General features: G+C 54.5%; 1 pseudogene; it reads right to left on the bottom strand.

The window, feature by feature from the left end:
- Window positions 1-8,821: 8,821 nt before the first annotated feature.
- On the bottom strand, window positions 8,822-12,917 carry LOC139353542 (pre-mRNA-splicing factor CWC22 homolog; annotated as a pseudogene).
- Between the last annotated feature and the right edge of the window lie 8,772 nt (window positions 12,918-21,689).

A 21,689-nucleotide genomic window follows, 5' to 3' on the forward strand; every position in this document is an offset into this window, starting at 1 on the left:
TGTATCACTTGCATCCGTCTGAAGCTGGAACTTGTATTCAAAATTTGGGCAGGCCAGTACCGGTGCGGCCGTTAGTCTGGCTTTGAGTGTCTCGAATGCCTGCTGTTGGGGCTCCTCCCAGCTCCACTTGACCCCCTTCCTGAGGTGTCGGGACATGGGCTGAACGATGGAGGCGAAATCCTGGACGAAGCGTCGATACCAAGATGCGATGCCCAAATGGCGACGGAGTTCCTTGACGTTGGTTGGCGGGCGTAGTCCCTGGATAGCAGCTATCTTATCTGGGTCCGTCCTGATGCCTTCTTCGCTGATCAAGTGGCCTAAGTATACCAGCTTTTTCTGGAAAAACTTGCACTTGCCTTGATTCAGCCGAAACTTTGCTTCCCGCAGTCGTCGGAAGACTTCCCTGAGATTCCTGGCATGTTCCTCCCACGTCGCCCCGATGACGATGATGTCATCCAAGTAGGCAAAGGCGTGGGGTTCCATATCCGGCCCGATGACGCTGTCAAGGGCTCGCTGGAACGTTGCTGGGGCAGAATGCAGTCCAAAGGGCATGACTTTCCAGTGGAAGAGTCCACGCCCAGGGACGGTGAAAGCCGTGCATTCGCGGCTTCCTTCCGCCATAGGGATCTGCCAGTATCCATTCTTAAGATCCAGCGTTGAGATGAACCGAGCGTTCCGTAGCCGCTCCAATATGTGGTTGATTCGTGGGAGTGGGTACGCATCGGGTATGGAATGTGCGTTGAGTTGTCGATAGTCGACGCACATCCGCATATCCCCTGTCTTCTTCCGCACGAGCACCAGCGGGGCACTGTGCGGGCTACGGGAGGGCTCGATTCGGTCGTCTCGTAATAGCTCGTCCAACTGCTGATTGATTATGCTCTGCATGGCGGGGTTCTTTGGATAATACCGCTGCTTTAGTGGCTTATTCTCCCGGAGAGTGATGGTATGCTCGGCGATCTCCGTTGGCCCGCTTAGCTCGTCGAAAAGCTGTAGCTCCTCCTGCAGAAAGTGGGCGGTTTCCTCGGCGTGAGGTTCTTCGGTCACCTGTAGCCTGGTTGGGTCCTCCGCTACAGTGGCCAGGTGTCCGTGGGGACAGTGGCTCCGGAACGGGTTGTGCTTCCGTGCGCTGGCTGCGTCCGACTGGGCTGGCAGCTGATATACACCGATTTTCCATTGTGGTTCCCCAGGCCCAGGTGAGGTGGCTGGTTTGCGCGTGTGAATTTCCACCGTTGTGGTGGCCAACAGGGCGCTCGTGGAGGGGCGTCGAAACGGGTTCTTCTCCTTTGCCGTGGCGGCGTCCGCCTGCGGTTGTAGGCCGTACCTGTTATCCGTGGTGATGCAGGTTCCCGCGGTGTCGCCTGACGGGTTCCTTGACAACGGGGGTCCCGAGGGGTCAGGACTTGTCTTCCGCACTGGCTTTATGTGAGTCCTCGGAGCAGGCTTTGGAACTGTTTTGGTCCCCCCCTCGGTGCCTTGCGATGATTGCGGCGTACCGGGTGTGCTTGGGGATTGCGCGGTTGCGGCCGTAGGAGTCGCCCGCGTATCTGGGGTTGGTTCTACCTTCCGGGTGGCAGGTGGGGCTAGTTGCAAGCAGACTTGCCCGCAGATTAGAGTTGCGCTGATGGCGCAAAGAAAGTCGATGCCCAAAATCACTTCATCCAGGATCGTTGGCAGGACTAGTAGCGTCAGCCCGATCTGTCGGTCGCTTAAGCCGACTTGCGCCCGGAGGGCCTTGGTCACCTCTTTCTGGGATCCATCCGCCAGAGAGATGCGGGAGCGGACTTCTCTGCTGTTTCTTCCTGAGTCTAAGCGCTTGGCGATCGCTTCGCTGACAAAGCTTCGCGACGCTCCTGTGTCAATGGTTGCCGAGAAAGGTTGTCCCTCGATGGTAACATTGGCAACAATTCGCCCCCCCGCCAGGCGGAGTGGGGAATCTAGTGATGGGGGAGCACCGAGTGGGTCACCGCGGGCTCCCGACGTGGGCGGCGACCCTGGCCGTTTTCCGTCCGGCGGCAGCAGTCGATGGTACGGATGCTTCGTTTCCCACAGTCCCAGCAGTACATCAGCGGTGGGTTTCGGCACTCTCGTGTGAAGTGTCCAATTTCTCCGCAGCGGTGACAAGCTCGGCCGACGTCAACCGGTGGTTCCGCTTCCTGGGCGATCATCCCGTTGGATATCGCCGGCCTCCTGGGTCCAGCGGGCGTTGGAGCGACAAAGTTCTGGAGTCGAGGTGTGGGTCTTCCGCTGCTCTCCCTGCCGGAATTCCAGCTTGCGGTTGGAATTAGGGCTGCATGTCGAACGGGGTCTCGATCCCGTGCGATTTCGAACGCAGTTGCCAGTTGGGTAAGCCCCTCTAGTGAGGAGAACTCATGTCGCCGTATGAAAAGCTGGTACTCCGGCATCAAATTCTCGTAGATCCGCTCGAGCTCCTGGCCTAGTGAGTACTTGGCGCGTTGCATCATCAGGCGTAATTCCACTACGTATATTTTTTTGATTTTTTATTATTTTTGCAGGGCTCGCCCACATGTTGTTGCCTGGTCCGGATGGCATCTTCTAGGCTCTGGTAGTACCGCGGAGGCAAGAAAAACTCCAGAAACTCTCTCCGGAAAGTTTCCCATGGCTCGGTGTGCATTTGGTATGCCCGGTACCAGCCTTCAGCGCGGCCTGAGAGAAGTCCAATGACGGCCCTCGGTATGTCACTCGTTCTCACATTGTAGGTAGTGGCACCTTCCTCGATGCGTTCTATAAAATGAACGGGGTCTGACTGTCCGTCAAACAGTACGCCCCATCCTCGCAGTTTCTCGGCGAACACTGCCGCGGATATAGGGCTGTGCGGAAGATGGGCGGCTGGGTTGGCGGCCGGTATCTCCCGTCCAGGGCTTTTCCGTAGGTTCCCTAAGCAGGGCACGGGAAGCGTGTGATCCTCAATTCCGGGCATCGGTCAGGTGGCCCGACTGGTGGACGTCCTCTGGGTGGGTGCTTCCGGGTACATTGCCTCCAGTGCGGCAAAGCGCTCTCGTAGAGCCGGGCTGTGGTCTCCTCCTCCGATGAAGGATGCCAATCGTGGTCGTAGTTCGTCTACTTGGCCGTTCGGGTCAAGTCCAAACTCTTTTAGCAGAGCCTGCAGCTCGTCCTTCCGGCGGTAGGCGATCCACCTGACCCCCATGTTTGCGGTCGTGGAATCACCCCCGGATGCGGTGAAAAACCTGTCCTCTTCCAGTCCGGCAGCTGCCGGATCTGGCTTTGATTCTGCGTCCTCTGACGTTTTCTTTCCCGAGACACTGGGCATACGCGCGGTGGCGCTGCCGATGGCTCTGCTGGGGATCACTTGGTGAGCGCTCCTAGTGGCGTGACTGGGCGCTGGGCGCACGGCACGAAGCTTTTCTCGACGACGTCAAACGCGATAACAGAGGGGAGGAAAGTTGTCTGCGACCCAGCGTACCTTGCCCGACCAAGCAGGACCTGGCGTGACGGACGAGCGGTAGATCGATTTGCGGTTTTAAGAGGCGGCAGCCTGGAGAGCCCTGCGATTACCGGCGAAGTTCCCGAGCAGCGACCGCCCAGCTCCCCGAGCGCCAGAACAACGAGATACTGGTCAGAAGACAGCGCAGAGGACATCGACAACGACGCCAGCAGACATTTCCGGCAGCCACGTTACCATCGCCGCGCGGAGCTCATTGGGGAGCGCAGGAGCGTCGCGGACGTCACACATTAGGGTGAAGCCGGGTGGAACGTTCGTCCGCGCTAGGCGTAAAGCGAAATGAACCGCTAGACAGCCTCCTGGCGGCAGCCTTGACTGTCAGCACGAACTGAGCAAGAACCTAGCGGGGCCGTCCGGGACAGAGCAAGGGACAGGCATTGCCTCGAAATGCGTCGGCCTGGAGAGCAAGTCTTGTTCACCCTAGTCTGAGAACGGTGACGCTTCCCTAAGCCCACAAGGTCGAACTCTCTGCAAGCGACCCCGAGGCAACGCGTCGGCAAGCAAGCAGAGGCGGCCACTACGAGCGTCCCGGAGGAGGACGAGTCAACGCGTCGAGGAGCCAGAAAGAGGAGCGCCAGCAGCCGGCGGAACCAGAGCCAAGAGATACCGAAGCCAGCCCAGCCACACACCCGCTGTACTAATACCACAAGAATAAATCCCACTGTTACCATTTGAATCCTTTGTTTTCTCACTGATCTACGGGCAATCACGTCATATAAATTTGGTGGGACGAACGCACAATCTTCTGAGCTAGCCGCACGAATCTCGTAGCGAGCAGACACACAAAAATCAGTTCGTTACATCTGGCGCCCAACGTGATTGTCCCAACAGTGAGAACAGCACAGTAAAAATAGGAAAGAAGTGGATTTACCGCCTCAAGAAGGAAGACTTCGCCCATGTCGCACAGAGGCTCAACGTCGCCCTGGAGGGCAGGCTAGACGACATGAGGAAGGCAGTATCGGAATACGAGTCCGAAACAGAGAACGATCCACAACTCGTCGACATCTGGGCCGAGCTGGAGGCGACATACTACGACAGAGCCGGCCCAAGCATTACGTTAACGAACGCTGAAGGGGACATCCTGGTGGCAAGCCTGAGCGTTGACAACATGCAGAAAGAGGCCCACAGGAGAGAATCAAGCCAAGAAAAGAAAGCAGCAGCGCTGATCCCGAGACCAAGCCAGTCGGACTATGCAAAGGTCGCTAAGCAGGTCCGCAAATGGTCGTTCAGGTTCGACGGGGCGGAAAAACCATTCGAGTTCCTGGAGCAGGTAGAATGGTCCGCCAACACGTACGGTTTGGAGCTTGATATGATCCCTCGAGCGATGCCGGAGTTGCTAAAAGGAAGGGCCTTGAAATGGTTCATCGCCAACAATAAGCAATGGAGAACTTGGGCAGAATTCATTGAAAGCTTCTACACATATTTCCTGCCAAGAGACTTCTTCACCAGGCTGGCGGACCAGGTCCGGCAAAGGAAGCAAGGCTTCACCGAGTCGTATAAGGACTACATGATCGACATGCAGACGATGGTGAGGCCACTTAACTATTCTACGAAAGAGACGTTAAGGGTCATTAAAGAGAACTGCACCCCAAGCCTACGAATGTTCTTAAGAGCATACAAAGTGTCGGACCTGGACACGCTAATGATCCTAGCCGATGAGTACGAAGAACTTGAAAAGGAACGGGAAGTCTTCGCACAGGAGAACAAGTTCTCAAAGACAAAGTCGGCGTCACCAACACAGGTGACATGCAGGAGATGCGAGGAGGTAGATAACCAGGACACACGAGGAAACGACCAATGGTCACCACCACACCAAGCCAGACGACAGCAGGCAACAGACGCACCACGCGGAGGCCATTGGGCACCACCCCCACAGCAACAGAGACAGCCAAACAATACCTTGTGGAGGCCGCCAAGCAACACACAGAGGCCACCCATATCACAGACCCGCAGGAGGCCTGTCGGAAATGCGGTGGGAACGGACACTGGGCTAGAGGATGTCGAAACCAGCGGCTGCTGTTTTGCTGGATATGCGGCAAGGTGGGTGTCAGGAGCGTCGATTGCTGCCAACGATCGGGAAATGGCCAGCGATCTCAGCCGCAGAGAGGCGAGCGGGGATCGCACAATGCCACCTCTCCAAACTAACGGGCAAGCTAATCGAGGAGGAGCAGCAGTTGTCCGCAGCTGTGATGATTGGTGGGAACAGCTACAAAGCCACAATCGACACCGGAGCAACGGCAAGCTACGTGAGCGAAGAATTGGCGGACAATATTGCTGCTCTAGGAAAGATTACAAAGACGAGACGGCAAGTTAGGTTGGCAGATGGAAGGTGCGGCGGAATTGATGCGCAGCTCGAGGTGGAGGTCAAATTCGGCAACAAACAAGTGACCATGAGCCTGTTGATTTTACCCGGAGTAGTGGATCCATTAGTGTTGGGATGGAACTTCCTGAAACAAGTCGGAACCGAGATAAGGTGTGCTGGACACGAGATAATAATACCAGCCAGGAACCGACACAATGGATGGCTTGAGGAGAAGCTATCAGTAGCAGTCGTTCAACAAGTAAACGAGTTGGACGATACTACAGCGTTCCTTGAAGCAGAGCTGGCAGACTTCAGCACAATGACGGGAACATCGAATATGGCAGAAGTCCTCTCCGCAACCGCTCTCAAAAGCTGCCAATGTGTGCTGCCAACAGAGGTCGAGTGAAGGGCGAGAGAGGACGAAAGGATGAGATGAAAAGGAGTGAAGGGAATGCAAAAGAAACTTACCTATGAATTTCATAGTATGAAAGTTGCAAAATCACCACGAGGCAGGGAAGGGGGCGCCTCGATAGGCGATCGATTGGCACTGGACGACAGTGCGATCGATGGGCACACGAAAATGGAAATATCGGCCAAGGTGGAAATACCGCAACAAGCAGGTGCCAACGCCGCACCGTCGGTATCGATATGCGAATAAACATCGATCACGCACGAATGGTGTGACCAGGCGGAGGAAACATGGAAAGGAGTGAGACGCAGCAACTAGCAGCGAGCCGGGGATCGATAGCCCATGATTATCGATGTCCTAGTGGAAACACGGGAAATATCGGCGCGGGAGATTTAAAGTTGCTACGAGGAGGATGACCAGCGCTGTGAACACTCAAGGGAGTTAAGAGCGTCGAGGGAGCATCGAGGGAGCAACGAGGGAGCGCCGCGGGAATCACAAGGACTCGAAGGCTAGGACATGCAAGGAAACGCCGGAGAGTAGAAACAAGTTTTAAATGTTTCCCGAAGTAAGTGGGGAATGTGAGGAGTTGAATAACTCCCCACAAATAGAAGCAGCAGCAGATGGCCGGCCGCTTACCAGTTATGCGGCGAATTCGCGTAGTAACGGCGCGGCGAGGAGAGTTTGGAGACCAAGGATAAAGAGCGAGAGAGAGTTTGGAGACCAAGGATGGAGATCGAGAGAGTTTGGAGACCAAAAACAAAGCATGGAGAACGAGAGAGAATGGAGACTTCGCGGGCAAGGCAAGAGTGCCGTGTGCAAAACCAGGATAACGGAACTCCACCGGACTTTGGACTCTCCCGTGAACTTTGGACCGGGAGAGGAAGTGCCACATCTCGGCAGTGGAGCGGCACACAGGCGTGCCACAAGCATCACGGGAATCAGCGGGACTGCAGCAGTGGTCGGAGCATCGATTGAAAGCCGTTCGTGAAGGACAAGTGGGTCAACCAGGAGGCACGGACTTTGGACCCAGAGTGGAGAGATCCAGCGGGCCGTGCGCAAAAGGGAAATAACGGTTCCCGGAGGCCCTTTATAAGGCCGCAGAGCGCTGGCAGCTGGATCAGTCGATCACGAGGAGTCAAACCTTCAAGATCAGTTAAAGTACCAAATAAACAGTCAGTCAAGCAAATAATCTACAAGGGAGCTACAACCAAGCGAGTCATCGGAAGCAGCGCCGTGGGAAGCATACAAGGAGCAAGATCGCCACGTCGAGACATTCGGGATTAGGACATCAGGAATCTCCGTATTGAGACACAGGTGGCTGAGTTCTGGAAGGCATCACGCGGCTAAGTCAAGGCGTTTGTTTTCTAACTTTGTCACGACCACACCCTTGCGAGTCGCCCGGCGAGTCTGTCAGAGACAAGCAAAAGAGTCCTACGACGAAGAGCCGTCAGCTTGGGGAGGAAAGTTGTCTCGGACGAGCGGTAGATCGATTTGCGGTTTCAAGAGGCGGCAGCCTGGAGAGCCCTGCGATTACCGGCGAAGTTCCCGAGCAGCGACCGCCCAGCTCCCCGAGCGCCAGAACAACGAGATACTGGTCAGAAGACAGCGCAGAGGACCTCGACAGCGACGCCAGCAGACATTTCCGGCAGCCACGTTACCATCGCCGCGCGGAGCTCATTGGGGAGCGCAGGAGCGTCGCGGACGTCACGCATTAGGGTAAAGCCGGGTGGAACGTTCGTCCGCTCTAGGCGTAAAGCGAAGTGAACCGCTAGACAGCCTCCTGGCGGCAGCCTTGACTGTCAGCGCGAACTGAGCAAGAACCTATCGGGACCGTGATGTGACTAGCGCGATAATTATAAGTGTGCACTTGTAGCTCTAGGATATAAATAAATAAATAAATAAACCGTCCGGGAAGAGCAAGGGACAGGTATTGCCTCGAAATGCGTCGGCCTGGAGAGCAAGGCTTGTTCACCCTAGTCTGAGAACGGTGACGCTTCCCTAAGCCCACAAGGCCGATTTGTCTGCGGGTCTAAGGCGCAACAAGCGACCCCGAGGCAACGCGTCGGCAAGCAAGCAGAGGCGGCCACTACGAGCGTCCCGAGACCCAGGATCCAGAGGAGGACGAGTCAACGCGTCGAGGAGCCAGAAAGAGGAGCGCCAGCAGCCGGCGGAACCAGAGCCAGGAGATACCGAAGCCAGCCCAGCCACACACACGCTGTACTAATACCAAGAGAATAAATCCCACTGTTACCATTTGAACCCTTTGTTTTCTCACTGATCTACGGGCAATGCCGTCATATAAAATTGGTGGGAAGAACGCACAATCTTCTGAGCTAGCCGCACGAATCTCGTAGCGAGCAGACACACAAATTCAGTTCGTTACATCTTTTTTTTTTTTTTTTTTTTTTTTTATGTTTGCTATTAAAATTATTAAATTGGTTTGACAAAATATTACAATTTTTTCGTTTATCCTAAGTACAAAGCTGCTGTCAATATAAGAAAAATGAAAATCGCGCAACATTTTTTTATCTGTACAAATGTATAAATTTTTCCCAGTTGTTAATTATACCTCATCTGAACAAATGCCTAAAAGTTGTGAATATGCGGTATAGTAAAGCGTGTATAACTATTTGACAGTTGCATTTTGTACATTTATTTTTGTTTATCAGCTTAGTGGGTTTTTTTGTACACATGTAGAAGTAAAATATTTAACACAAATTTTTATATGCCTTAGTTTTGTCGCGGTTTCCAGTCCAGTCTCCAAATTCAGCCACGCCCCTTGGAACGGTGTGAACGGCGCTCTCCTCGCGAGCGATCACGGTCACGAGATTCGACGCGTTCCTGGTCACGCTCTCTTTCGCGTCCCCGTTGTCTCTTCAGATCGCGATCACGATCCTTTTCACGACCACGATCTGACCTTTCACCTCGATCAGACCTTTCACCCCGATCTGACCTCTCATCTCTGGACAAACGGTCACCACGTCGGCTGTCTTTTTCACCACGACTGTTCTTATCAACACGTCTATCGCGAGGGGAAGAATCCTCTCTTCTGCGAGGTTCCTCATAAGAATGGAATCGATCGACTTTTGAACCTTCCTTTCTTTGTCATATGAATTCTCCCGGTTTCTTTCTCTATCGTATGAAGAATTCTCTCTGTTTCGATCCCTGCCATGGGAAGAATCCCGGTTTCTTTGTCTGTCAAAGGAGTTGTCCCTGCGTCTCTGGCCGTTGCTATTCGACTGATTGCGATTGCGTTCTCTAGATTCAGGACCTTACAGGTTGAATTCATCACTGTCTTGCGGTTGTCCCCGAAATTTGTTGTTTTTTTGGATCTGCTCCTGGCGGTTGATCTTTGCCTTAGGCTCAGCGTCGCTTTCTTCGCTGGAAGAATTCGATGAAGAGGATTCAGACGACGACTTTTCACTTTCTTTGCTGCTGCTGGAACTTGAGCTCTCCTGGCGTTTCCGCTTGCGTTTTGATTTCTTTTTCGCTGCCTTCTTTTCTTTCTCTTTCTCGCGCTTTTTATCCTTCTCCTGTTCCTTCTCTCGTTCCTTTTGCCTTTCCCTTTATTTCTCTTTTTCCTTTTCCTTTTCCTTCTCAGATTGTTGTTTTTCTTTCTCCCTTTCCTTATCCGCCTTCTTTTTCTTTTCTGCCTTTTTGTTCTTGCCCTTCTTAGCTTTCTCCTTACTGACTTTCTTTGACTTTTTGTCTTTGTCCTTGCGTTTGCGTTTCTTCTTGGGCTCTGAGCTGGAATCGGAGCCTGAAGATTCCCTAGAAGATTCGGAACTGGAATCGTCTTCACTGGAGTCATCGCTGCTAGTTTCCGAGGAGGATGATGATGAAGAGGACGACGACTGTGGTGTTATCTTGGAATTTCCAGCGGGAGCAGACCCATCTTTGAAAGGATTCCCTCCGGTAATGGCCAGAATTTCAGCATTTATTGCGGGAACAGCCTTGGGTGCAGTTTTCAAGAATCTTCTCAAATCATCGGTCAGACCACCCAAACCAATGGAGGTGAAGAAAATAATGGAGAAGCGGGTGTTTCTTGGATTATCCTTGGGGAACAAGCCAGCCAGGCTTTCAACCAATACTTCGTCCTTGAGCTTTGCATTTAGTTTGCCCAAGCCAATGTACTCAGCTAGCTCCTGAAATAGGATTTTTATAAAGATCCTGCTCGATGACGTGGTGTCATCCTCGTTCAGTTGGATGCACTCCAGCACATCCCAACTAATGGCGTCTGTAAATAGGAGATGGGCGAAGAACTTGCTGACGTTTCTCAAACGATTCGTGTCCAATCTGTGGGTGGTTTGATAGGTGTCCTTAAAGATCTCCTCAAAGGGGGGTATATAGATCTTGTTAATGTTGCAGAACCGCTGGGCCAGCAGTCCATTGAACTTTTTATATGTTCTCTGTTCCGCACAGCAATCGAGGAACATGTGCCAGAGTTCTATTTCTTGTCCGGGTTTCAATTGCATCTCATCAGTTTGTGGGCACACTCCTCGTAATCCAAACTAGAGTTAATTGTTAAGTAAATTGTGCGTCGCAGGGCAATCAGATTGGTCTCGGTGTTGTCGATTATGTTGCCACCCTCGGTTTTCTTTTCCGCATCGGATCCAGATTCTGCATCCGAATCGCTATCCGAGCCCGATCCGGAACCTGACCCCGAGCTACTGCCATCATCGCTGCCCAGGATCTCGCGACTCAGTCCTTTGTATTTCTCCTCATTCTCCGCGTAGTTGTCAAATTTAAAAACATTCAGTATGTCCTCCGTTTCAGTGGCTTCGTCTAACATCATTAGATGCGTGAACTGATCGTCCTCCTCCACCAGCTCCAGTTCCGAAACAACAGCCTGATGGTCCTTAAAGCCATCCTTTCGCACCTGGAACAGCACCTCAATCATGTACTGCACTCGCTTGTCCAATTTTCCCTCATGCAGGATGTTTCTAAGCATCTCGAAGATGGCTCCAATGCCTTTGGACGAAACCTCAGTCCGTTTCATTCCGCACTCCTTCAGAAAACTGATGGCCACCTCTACCGAATCATCCGTAGGCGTTTCCACCAGCAGGGTGAGGATCTCTAGGGCCAGAATTTCATGGGCCACACGCTGGTTGACCAGATGACCAATGAATCTAGTGGCCGACATGCAAACCAACTTATCATTTCGGCGGAACGCCCTACGAAATTGGATGACGAGACGTTTGAGGAGGAGCTCTCCAATATTCGGAAACTTTGAGTTTATAATGCTCACCAGAGCGGCGTAGACATGGGTAAATGTGGGCGAAGCAGCCTGGGCTTGGATAATACTCCTGCTGAGTAAACCCCTTCCCCTGACGACATTCTCTCTCAAAAGCTCCATGGTGATTATTGCTATATTTGTTACGTTCACTTTGTTGATGTAACCATGAATGGATTTCTTGAGGGCCTCCCAAGCGATTCTCTGATAGGCAGCAGATGCTTTATCCGTGATCTGTGACTGCATCAAACGCAGCTTAGCTGGTGGAATATAGGCTCCTCCTGTTCTAGAGGCTAAAACATCTACTGTTTTCCTTTGACGCTCTGTTATCTTGGCAGCAGGTTCGGTAACTGTTTCATTATCAGCGTTAGTGGGTTCTGGATGGCGAGCAGTTTTGGATGATTTTGATCCTGGACTGGAGGTGGAACGGTCTCGCTTGCAATCTGTAGACCTCTTTCTTTCCCTGGAATCCTCTCTACGCCTGCTGGTGGACCTTTTCCTTTCCTTGGAGTCATCTCTACGCCTGCTGGTGGATTTATCACGCTTTTGATGGCGCTTTTCCCGCTCTTTAGCTCTTGCCTCACCTCGTTTATCGCGCTCCTCATGACGCCTCTGGCGCTCCAGGCGTCGTCTCTCCAAGGAATTTGACCTACGGCGGATGGGACTGATACTGCGGCTTCGGGTCCTACTGTTCCCGCTCCTCGAGCGATTACGACGACGGCTGCGGGGCGAGGGACTCCTACTAGAGGATCTTGGCCGACGTCGCTTGTCATCCTGACTGTGGCTGCGTTGGCGGTTGGACTCTTGGACCGGGTTTCTCATTCTCCTTGGCAGGCGGCTCGTCATCATCGTCTTTATCGGTTACTTCGCCCTCCTCGTGGTTGTCCGATGAAGGAGGTTCCACTGCGCCTGCAGCAGTTTCCTCTGGCGACTCCTTGCTACTTCCGCTGCTTCCATTGGTGGTCACCGGCTGCTCCTCCCCATTTCCCCGCTCTTCTGCTTCTTTTTCAACGTGCTCCGCCTGGGTCTTCGGGTTTTCCAGCTTTTTCGTCACACCTGTGGCTTCTGCTTCCTCTTCGCGTTGGACAGGTGTTTCTACATTTTCCGCTTCATTTAATTTCTCACTTTCCGCCGTCGCAGCAGCTGCTTCATCTTGCTGCTTTTCCACGCCAGAAGAATGGGGAATTGGCTTGGGCTGCGAAGGGGAATCTTCGGCTGTATTTTTTTTTGTGGTCACGTGGATCCTCATCCTCTTTAGCTACTCCTTCCTTATCGCTATCCTCCTCCCGATCCCTATCATCAGTTTTTTTCGCATCTTTGGCGGATTGCTCCGGCTCTGCTTCCTCTTCCTCGCGCCCTCTGCTCGCCGAGGAGGAGGATTCGCTCCTGGCGTCGCTGTCGCTGCCACTGGAGGAGCCGCTGCTGCTGGAATTACTGCTCGAATCGCTCTCGGCGTCGCTTTCCCCCATTGCGCGTTTGTTTCGGGAAAATGTAAGGGAAAACAACGATAAAAATTATTTGGGCAAAAAAACACAACGCGGCGATACAGCGGAAGGGGGCGTCTCGATAGGCGATCGATTGGCACGGGACGACAGTGCGATCGATGGGCACACGAAAATGGAAATATTGGCCAAGGTGGAAATATCGCAACAAGCAAGTGGCAACGCTGCACCGTCGGTATCGATATGCGAATAAACATCGATCACGCACGAATGGTGTGACCAGGCGGAGGAAACATGGAAAGGAGTGAGACGCAGCAACGAGCAGCGAGCCGGGGATCGATAGCCCATGGTTATCGATGTCCCAGTGGAAACACGGGAAATATCGGCGCGGGAGATTTAAAGTTGCTACGAGGAGGATGACCAGCGCTGTGGAAACTCAAGGGAGTTAAGAGCGTCGAGGGAGCATCGAGGGAGCAACGAGGGAGCAACGAGGGAGCGCCGCGGGAATCACAAGGACTCGAAGGCTAGGACATGCAAGGAAACGCCGGAGAGTAGAAACAAGTTCTAAATGTTTCCCGAAGTAAGGGGGGAATGTGAGGAGTTGAATAACTCCCCACAAATAGAAGCAGCAGCAGATGGCCGGCCGCTTACCAGTTATGCGGCGAATTCGCGTAGTAACGGCGCGGCGAGGAGAGTTGTAAGGACCTTTTTAATGGGCTGGGATAAAACTCAGTCCGGCCAGGGTCCTCTACAGTTAAATTTGTAGAAAAGTGTTGGGACGAAACTGGACGGAGAGTTGCCGCGGGGATTTGTGGGGAAAGGAGGCCAGAGTATCCGCGTTGCACCGAGTAAGCAGCTCTAGCGCAACACTGCAACCGAAAGGAATAGTGGAGGGCGGGGCTGCTCCCGGCGAAAATACTAACGAAACGAGCGGCGTAGCCGATCCCTGAGAAAATACCAACAAAACTGGACGGCGTGGCCGTTCACCCTGGACGTGCGACTCACAAGCTACTGGGGTAGGGGGGTAGGGATCCGAGGGGAGGATGGCCGGAGGCGACCCTTCCCTGTGCTCCCTGTGGTCGATCGAGTGGTCGTTTGCACTGAGTAAGCTTCTCTGGCGCAATCCGATTCCCGACCGGCACAGATCACTCCACGTGGCTCGCGACTACCTAAACCGTATTTGGGGCGGGGTTCCCAGGAGAGGGTGGCCAGATGCGATCCTTTCCTATGCTCCTTGTGGGCGATCGGGTGGTCGTTTGCACTGAGTAAGCAGCTCTGGCGCAACACGATTCCCGACCGGCACAAATCACTGCACGTGGCTCGCGCCTACCTAAACCGTAATTTGGGCGGGGTTCCCAGGAGAGGGTGGCCAGAGGCGATCCTTTCCTATGCTCCTTGTGGGCGATCGGGTGGTCGTTTGCACTGAGTAAGCAGCTCTGGCGCAACACGATTCCCGACCGTCACAAATCACTGCACGTGGGTTCCCGAAAAATGCACAACTTCACACGGACACATACTTCTTCATTCTCTCTTGTCTTTATTATTCGCTAGTACTACTACTACTACCCCTACTCGCACTCAGTCTGATCGCTCTTGTCTGTCCCACTTACTCCTTGGATCCGGCGTGCCGACGCTCGTGCCGCTGTACCACTCCGGGTTGAAGTCCGCTCCTAGGTCTGATCGCCTTGGCTGCCATTCGAGAATGAGAGCGAGCTTCCGCCCTTGCGGCCGCATGTAAGCCCGGCTTGCCGGGTTTCTTCGTTTCCCAACACAGTTTCTTATCGAACCTCCCGCCTATCGCTATCGGCACTATCAGCTGTTGGCCCTCGGTCGACCAACACTGGGTGGTTTTCCAGCCCTCGTGAGCGCAATATTTAAATCGGATAAGCTTAGCTTCTAGTTTGAACTTAAATAAATTGCCTTCGTGGCGTAACGACTTATATTATAATTATATTATGTATTATAACTTATAAATAAATGGCCTTCGTGGCGTAATCTCCAATTTTATGCCTTCGTGGCGGAAAGAATAGAAATGGCGAAATGTGGAGGGTGTGTTTCACGCATCCTCACACCCCCCCCTTTCTTCGTCGTGATTATGGCGGAGGGAAACGATCACCTCCCGCCCGGCGGTGATGGTGACTCGGAACCGATGACCCTCGATCTGGCGCAGGTAGCGCACCCTCCGTCGATCCTGCTCCTGAATGGATGCGACTAGGGCTGTAGGCAGTCGTCGCTGGTGGGTGTCTACCCTCCAGCCGACTGGTGCGACGATCCACTGGGCCTCCTCCATAACGTGTCCAGCGTCCGGACACTCCCGGAGGGCTTGCAGGACCTCATCCTCCTCTTCCCTGCTGAGGAACAATTTCAGGTCCGGTTCCCAGCCCAGCTCGCTTGGTGTGCTGTCGGGTCGTCGTCCTCGTCCCCCAAAGCTCCAACTGCAAACGCCGCAGGTGGCTCGCCGCTAAGTGCGATGCTTGCGTCCGGCGACAACTCTCAGCTTAACCTAGTTATACCCGTTACTCGTAGAGTAAAAGGGTATACTAGATTCGTCGGAAAGTATGTAACAGGCAGAAGGAAGCGTTTCCGACCCCACAAAGTATATATATTCTTGATCAGGATCACTAGCCGAGTCGATCTAGCCATGTCCGTCTGTCCGTCTGTCTGTCCGTCCGGATGAACGCTGAGATCTCGGAAACTATGGGAGCTAGGCTATTGAGATTTGGCGTGCAGATTCCTGAGCTTCTTACGCAGCGCAAGTTTGTTTCGGCACAGTGCCACGCCCACTCTAACGCCCACAAACCGCCCAAAACTGTGGCTCCTACAGTTTTGATGCTAGAATAAAAATTTTAACTGAAATGTATTGTTCTCATCAATACCTATCGATTGACCCAAAAAAAAGTTTGCCACGCCCACTTTAACGCCCACAAACCGCGAAAACCTGTGACGCCCACAATTTTCATGCTAGATAAAAAATTTTAACTGAAATGTATTGGTCTCGTCGATACCTATCGATTGATCCAAAAAAAAATTTGCCACGCCCACTCTAACGCCCATAACGCTTAAATCTGTATACCGCCGGTAGGTGGCGCATTTTAATCTCGCTTTGCTGCTTGCATATTTCCATATAGCTGAGTAACGGGTATCTGATAGTCGAGGTACTCGACTATAGCGTTCTTCCTTGTTTTCTACTAAAGTTATTACTACGATGCTTTGGGTACATTCGTCGACTCCCTTATGTTGGGCACTCGCTCTCTCCGGTGGCTTCTTCCGGGTCCCCTAGTTGGTCACTGCGTTGGTGGTACTCCTTCAGGTCGCCTACTCCTGCTGTTCGCCTCTTCCTGTTTTCCATATGTTGTATCCTGACGATGTTCGGGGAGAGGAACTTCAGCAGCTTAAATGGCCCCGAGTACTTAGGAGCAAGCTTCGCGTTAAAGCCTTCGCTGGCCTTTGACAGGTGGTGGAGGCGGACCATAACCTGTGATCCGAGCTGAGGTCTCCACTCGCGACGTCGCAAATTGTAGTGGCGGCCTTGTTCCTGAGAAGCCATCTGGTTGGTTTCCAGCGCAGTGCGGAAAGCTTCCTGAAGTCGTTTAGCTCGCTCAGTGGGGTCCAAGGGCGACGAGTGTAGACCAGGCGTGACCACATCAAAGAGGGCCCCTGGCAATCTGGGTTCCCTACCCTGCACCAGGTAGGCGGGGCTGAAACCGGTGCTATCTGAGATGCTCGTGTTTATGGCCAGCGAGATCTCTGGCAGTAGCTGATCCCATGTCCTGTAATCCTGGTCCACGTACTGGGCTATCATTGTCTTGATGGTCCGGTTTGCCCGTTCGGTGGGGTTCTGCTGCGGGGAATAGGGAGCTGTGTATTCCAGTTTGATGCCGTTAGTGCGACAGAATGTCTTGAAACCGCGGCTGGTGAACTGCGTGCCGTTGTCGCAAATCAAAGTCCTGGGTGCTCCGAAGCGGGATATTATCCTTTCCCGAAATCCAAACTCCAGTTGGGCGGCTGTGGCCTTCTTTAGGGGGATGATCTCGACCCATTTGGAAAAGACATCTATAAATACGAGCAGCATGGTATTTCCTCGTCGGGTCCGAGGAAGAGGTCCAACGAAGTCGGCTCCGACGAGCGCGAATGGCTCCGTGGGATGGCGGGTGAGCATTTTGCCCGCCGGTTTGCGTTGACTCACCTTGTATTGTTGGCAAACCAAGCAGCTGGTGACGTACCGCACAACGTCTCGATGTAATCCCGGCCAGAAATATCGTTGGGCAATCCGTCTGCGAGTCTTCCGGATGCCCAGGTGACCAGCAGAAGGGTGGTCGTGGCATTCCTCCAGCACTCGTTGTCTCTGCTCCCGAGGCACGCAAAGCTTCCATGGGTTGCTGTTTCCCACGTCTGAGGTGTGTCCGATGTGTCGATACAGCTGTCCGTGATCCAGAGTGTAATCCGGAAACTTTTCGGGGCGCCTCTGGACTTCTTCTTGCATCCTCCGGATCCATTTGCACTGAGTTCCGTGTTCCGCGAGCAGCTGAAGCATCGGGAGAGGGCGTCGGCGACAACGTTGTATTTGCCCTTCCGATAGAGGACGGTAAGCTGGTATTGTTGCAGCTCCAGAGCCCACCGGGCTATACGGCCCGTGGGGTTTTCAATCGAGTTCAACCACTTGAGAGCGAGGTGATCCGTAATCACGACAAACTGGTAGCCCTCCAAGTAGCAGCGTAGCTTCCGCGTGGCCCAAACTATGGCGAGGCACTCCTTTTCGGTAGTGGAGTAGTTTTCCTCGGCTCGCTCGAGGCGTCGACTTACGTAGGCGATGACCTTCTCCTCTCCATCGATGCTCTGAGTGAGGACTGCTCCAAGTCCTGTATCACTTGCATCCGTCTGAAGCTGGAACTTGTATTCAAAATTTGGGCAGGCCAGTACCGGTGCGGCCGTTAGTCTGGCTTTGAGTGTCTCGAATGCCTGCTGTTGGGGCTCCTCCCAGCTCCACTTGACCCCCTTCCTGAGGAGTCGGGACATGGGCTGAACGATGGAGGCGAAATCCTGGACGAAGCGTCGATACCAAGATGCGATGCCCAAATGGCGACGGAGTTCCTTGACGTTGGTTGGCGGGCGTAGTCCCTGGATAGCAGCTATCTTATCTGGGTCCGTCCTGATGCCTTCTTCGCTGATCAAGTGGCCTAAGTATACCAGCTTTTTCTGGAAAAACTTGCACTTGCCTTGATTCAGCCGAAACTTTGCTTCCCGCAGTCGTCGGAAGACTTCCCTGAGATTCCTGGCATGTTCCTCCCACGTCGCCCCGATGACGATGATGTCATCCAAGTAGGCAAAGGCGTGGGGTTCCATATCCGGCCCGATGACGCTGTCAAGGGCTCGCTGGAACGTTGCTGGGGCAGAATGCAGTCCAAAGGGCATGACTTTCCAGTGGAAGAGTCCACGCCCAGGGACGGTGAAAGCCGTGCATTCGCGGCTTCCTTCCGCCATAGGGATCTGCCAGTATCCATTCTTAAGATCCAGCGTTGAGATGAACCGGGCGTTCCGTAGCCGCTCCAATATGTGGTTGATTCGTGGGAGTGGGTACGCATCGGGTATGGAATGTGCGTTGAGTTGTCGATAGTCGACGCACATCCGCATATCCCCTGTCTTCTTCCGCACGAGCACCAGCGGGGCACTGTGCGGGCTACGGGAGGGCTCGATTCGGTCGTCTCGTAATAGCTCGTCCAACTGCTGATTGATTATGCTCTGCATGGCGAGGTTCTTTGGATAATACCGCTGCTTTAGTGGCTTATTATCCCGGAGAGTGATGGTATGCTCGGCGATCTCCGTTGGCCCGCTTAGCTCGTCGAAAAGCTGTAGCTCCTCCTGCAGAAAGTGGGCGGTTTCCTCGGCGTGAGGTTCTTCGGTCACCTGTAGCCTGGTTGGGTCCTCCGCTACAGTGGCCAGGTGTCCGTGGGGACAGTGGCTCCGGAATGGGTTGTGCTTCCGAGCGCTGGCTGCGTCCGACTGGGCTGGCAGCTTATATACACCGATTTTCCGTTGTGGTTCCCGCGGCCCAGGTGAGGTGGCTGGTTTGCGCGTGTGAGTTTCCACCGTTGTGGTGGCCAACAGGGCGCTCGTGGAGGGGCGTCGAAACGGGTTCTTCTCCTTTGCCGTGGCGGCGTCCGCCTGCGGCTGTAGGCCGTAGCTGTTCTCCGTGGTGATTCAGGTTCCCGCGGTGTCGCCTGACGGGTTCCTCGACCACGGGGGTCCCGAGGGGTCAGGACTTGTCTTCCGCACTGGCGCGTTTGGCTTTATGTGAGTCCTCGGAGCAGGCTTTGGGACTGTTTTGGTCCCCCCCTCGGTGCCTTGCGATGATTGCGGCGTACCGGGTGTGCTTGGGGATTGCGCGGTTGCGGCCGTTGGAGTCGCCCGCGTATCTGGGGTTGGTTCAACCTTCCGGGTGGCAGGTGGGGCTAGTTGCAAGCAGACTTGCCCGCAGATTAGAGTTGCGCTGATGGCGCAGAGAAAGTCGATGCCCAAAATCACTTCATCCAGGATCGTTGGCAGGACTAGTAGCGTCAGCCCGATCGGTCGGTCGTTTAAGCCGACTTGCGCCTGGAGGGCCTTGGTCACCTCTTTCTGGGATCCATCCGCCAGAGCGATGCGGGAACGGACTTCTCTACTGTTTCTTCCTGAGTCTAGGCGCTTGGCGATCGCTTCGCTGACAAAGCTTCGCGAGGCTCCTGTGTCAATTGTTGCCGAGAAAGGTTGTCCCTCGATGGTAACATTGGCAACAATTCGCCCCCCCGCCAGGCGGAGTGGGGAATCTAGTGATGGGGGAGCACCGAGTGGGTCACCGCGGGCTCCCGACGTGGGCGGCGACCCTGGCCGTTTTCCGTCCGGCGGCAGCAGTCGATGGTACGGATGCTTCGTTTCCCACAGTCCCAGCAGTGCATCAGCGGTGGGTTTCGGCATTCTCGTGTGAAGTGTCCAATTTGTCCGCAGCGGTGACAAGCTCGGCCGATGTCAACCGGTGGTTCTGCTTCCTGGGCGATCATCCCGTTGGATATCGCCGGCCTCCTGGGTCCAGCGGGCGTTGGAGCGAGAAAGTTCTGGTGTCGAGGTGTGGGTCTTCCGCTGCTCTCCCTGCCGGAATTCCAGCTTGCGGTTGGAATTAGGGCTGCATGTCGAACGGGGTCTCGATCCCGTGCGATTTCGAACGCAGTTGCCAGTTGGGTAAGCCCCTCTAGTGAGGAGAACTCATGTCGCCGTATGAAAAGCTGGTACTCCGGCATCAAATTCTCGTAGATCCGCTCGAGCTCCTGGCCTAGTGAGTACTTGGCGCGTTGCATCATCAGGCGTAATTCCACTACGTATATTTTGAACGGCTCGCCCACTTGTTGTTGCCTGGTCCGGATGGCATCTTCTAGGCTCTGGTAGTACCGCGGAGGCAAGAAAAACTCCAGAAACTCTCTCCGGAAAGTTTCCCATGGCTCGGTGTGCATTTGGTATGCCCGGTACCAGCCTTCGGCGCGGCCTGAGAGAAGTCCAATGACGGCCCTCGGTATGTCACTCGTTCTCACATTGTAGGCAGTGGAACCTTCCTCGATGCGTTCTATAAAATGAACGAGGTCTGACTGTCCGTCAAACAGTACGCCCCATCCTCGCAGTTTCTCGGCGAACACTGCCGCGGATATGGGGCTGTGCGGAAGGTGGGCGGCTGGGTTGGCGGCCGGTATCTCCCGTCCAGGGCTTTTCCGTAGGTTCCCTAAGCAGGGCACGGGAAGCGTGTGGTCCTCAATTCCGGGCATCGGTGAGGTGGCCCGACTGGTGGACGTCCTCTGGGTGGGTGCTTCCGGGTATATTGCCTCCAGTGCGGCAAAGCGCTCTCGTAGAGCCGGGCTGTGGTCTCCTCCTCCGATGAAGGATGCCAATCGTGGTCGTAGTTCGTCTACTTGGCCGTTCGGGTCAAGTCCAAACTCTTTTAGCAGAGCCTGCAGCTCGTCCTTCCGGTGGTAGGCGATCCACCTGACCCCCATGTTTGCGGTCGTGGAATCACCCCCGGATGCGGTGAAAAACCTGTCCTCTTCCAGTCCGGCAGCTGCCGGATCTGGCTCTGATTCTGCGTCCTCTGACGTTTTCTTTCCCGAGACACTGGGGATCACTCGGTGAGCGCTCCTGGTGGCGCTCGTAGCGTGGCTAGTGACCACGTATCCGGCGCGGTTGGCGCTGCTGATGGGCGCTGCTGAGGGCGCTGCTGGTGGCGCTCGGTGGGCACTCGGTAGGCACTCGGTGGGTGCTGCTGGTGGTGCAAATGACGCCGCCCGATGGGCTCTGAACGCTGCGGAGGGCGCGGGGCCGCTCGTTGCGCGCTCCTGGTGACGCTCGTTGTGTGGCTGGTGACCACGTGTCCGGCGCTGTTGGCGCTGCTGGTGGCGCTCTGTGGGCACCTCATGGCCACGTGGGTGGCACTGCACAGCGCGGGACGCTGCTGGGTCTGCGCTGCTGATGGCGCAGGTGACGCTGCTGAGGGCGCGGTTGCCGCGCTGTGCGTGCTCCTGGTGGGCACGTGGGTGGGTGCCGCTGGTGGTGCACTGACGCCGATCGCTGGGCGCTTGTTGGGCGCTGCTGGGCCACTCTGTGGGCGCTGCTCGGGGCGCGGTATGCGCTTGACGGCTTCGTGGGAGACCACGTGGCTATGTGGCGCTCCGGGAGTGGGTTGGCATTGGCGGGCGCAGCGTTACGGGATCCCCTACTCTAACTATTCCTGCGGTCTCCTATCTTTCTCTAAATCTCGTCTACTGGACATGGGTCTTTAGGCCATGCGGTTGGTGGTAAAAACCCAA

The sequence above is a fragment of the Drosophila suzukii genome, chromosome Y, assembly GCF_043229965.1.
Source record: "Drosophila suzukii chromosome Y, CBGP_Dsuzu_IsoJpt1.0, whole genome shotgun sequence".
Classification (NCBI taxonomy): Eukaryota; Metazoa; Arthropoda; class Insecta; order Diptera; family Drosophilidae; genus Drosophila; species Drosophila suzukii.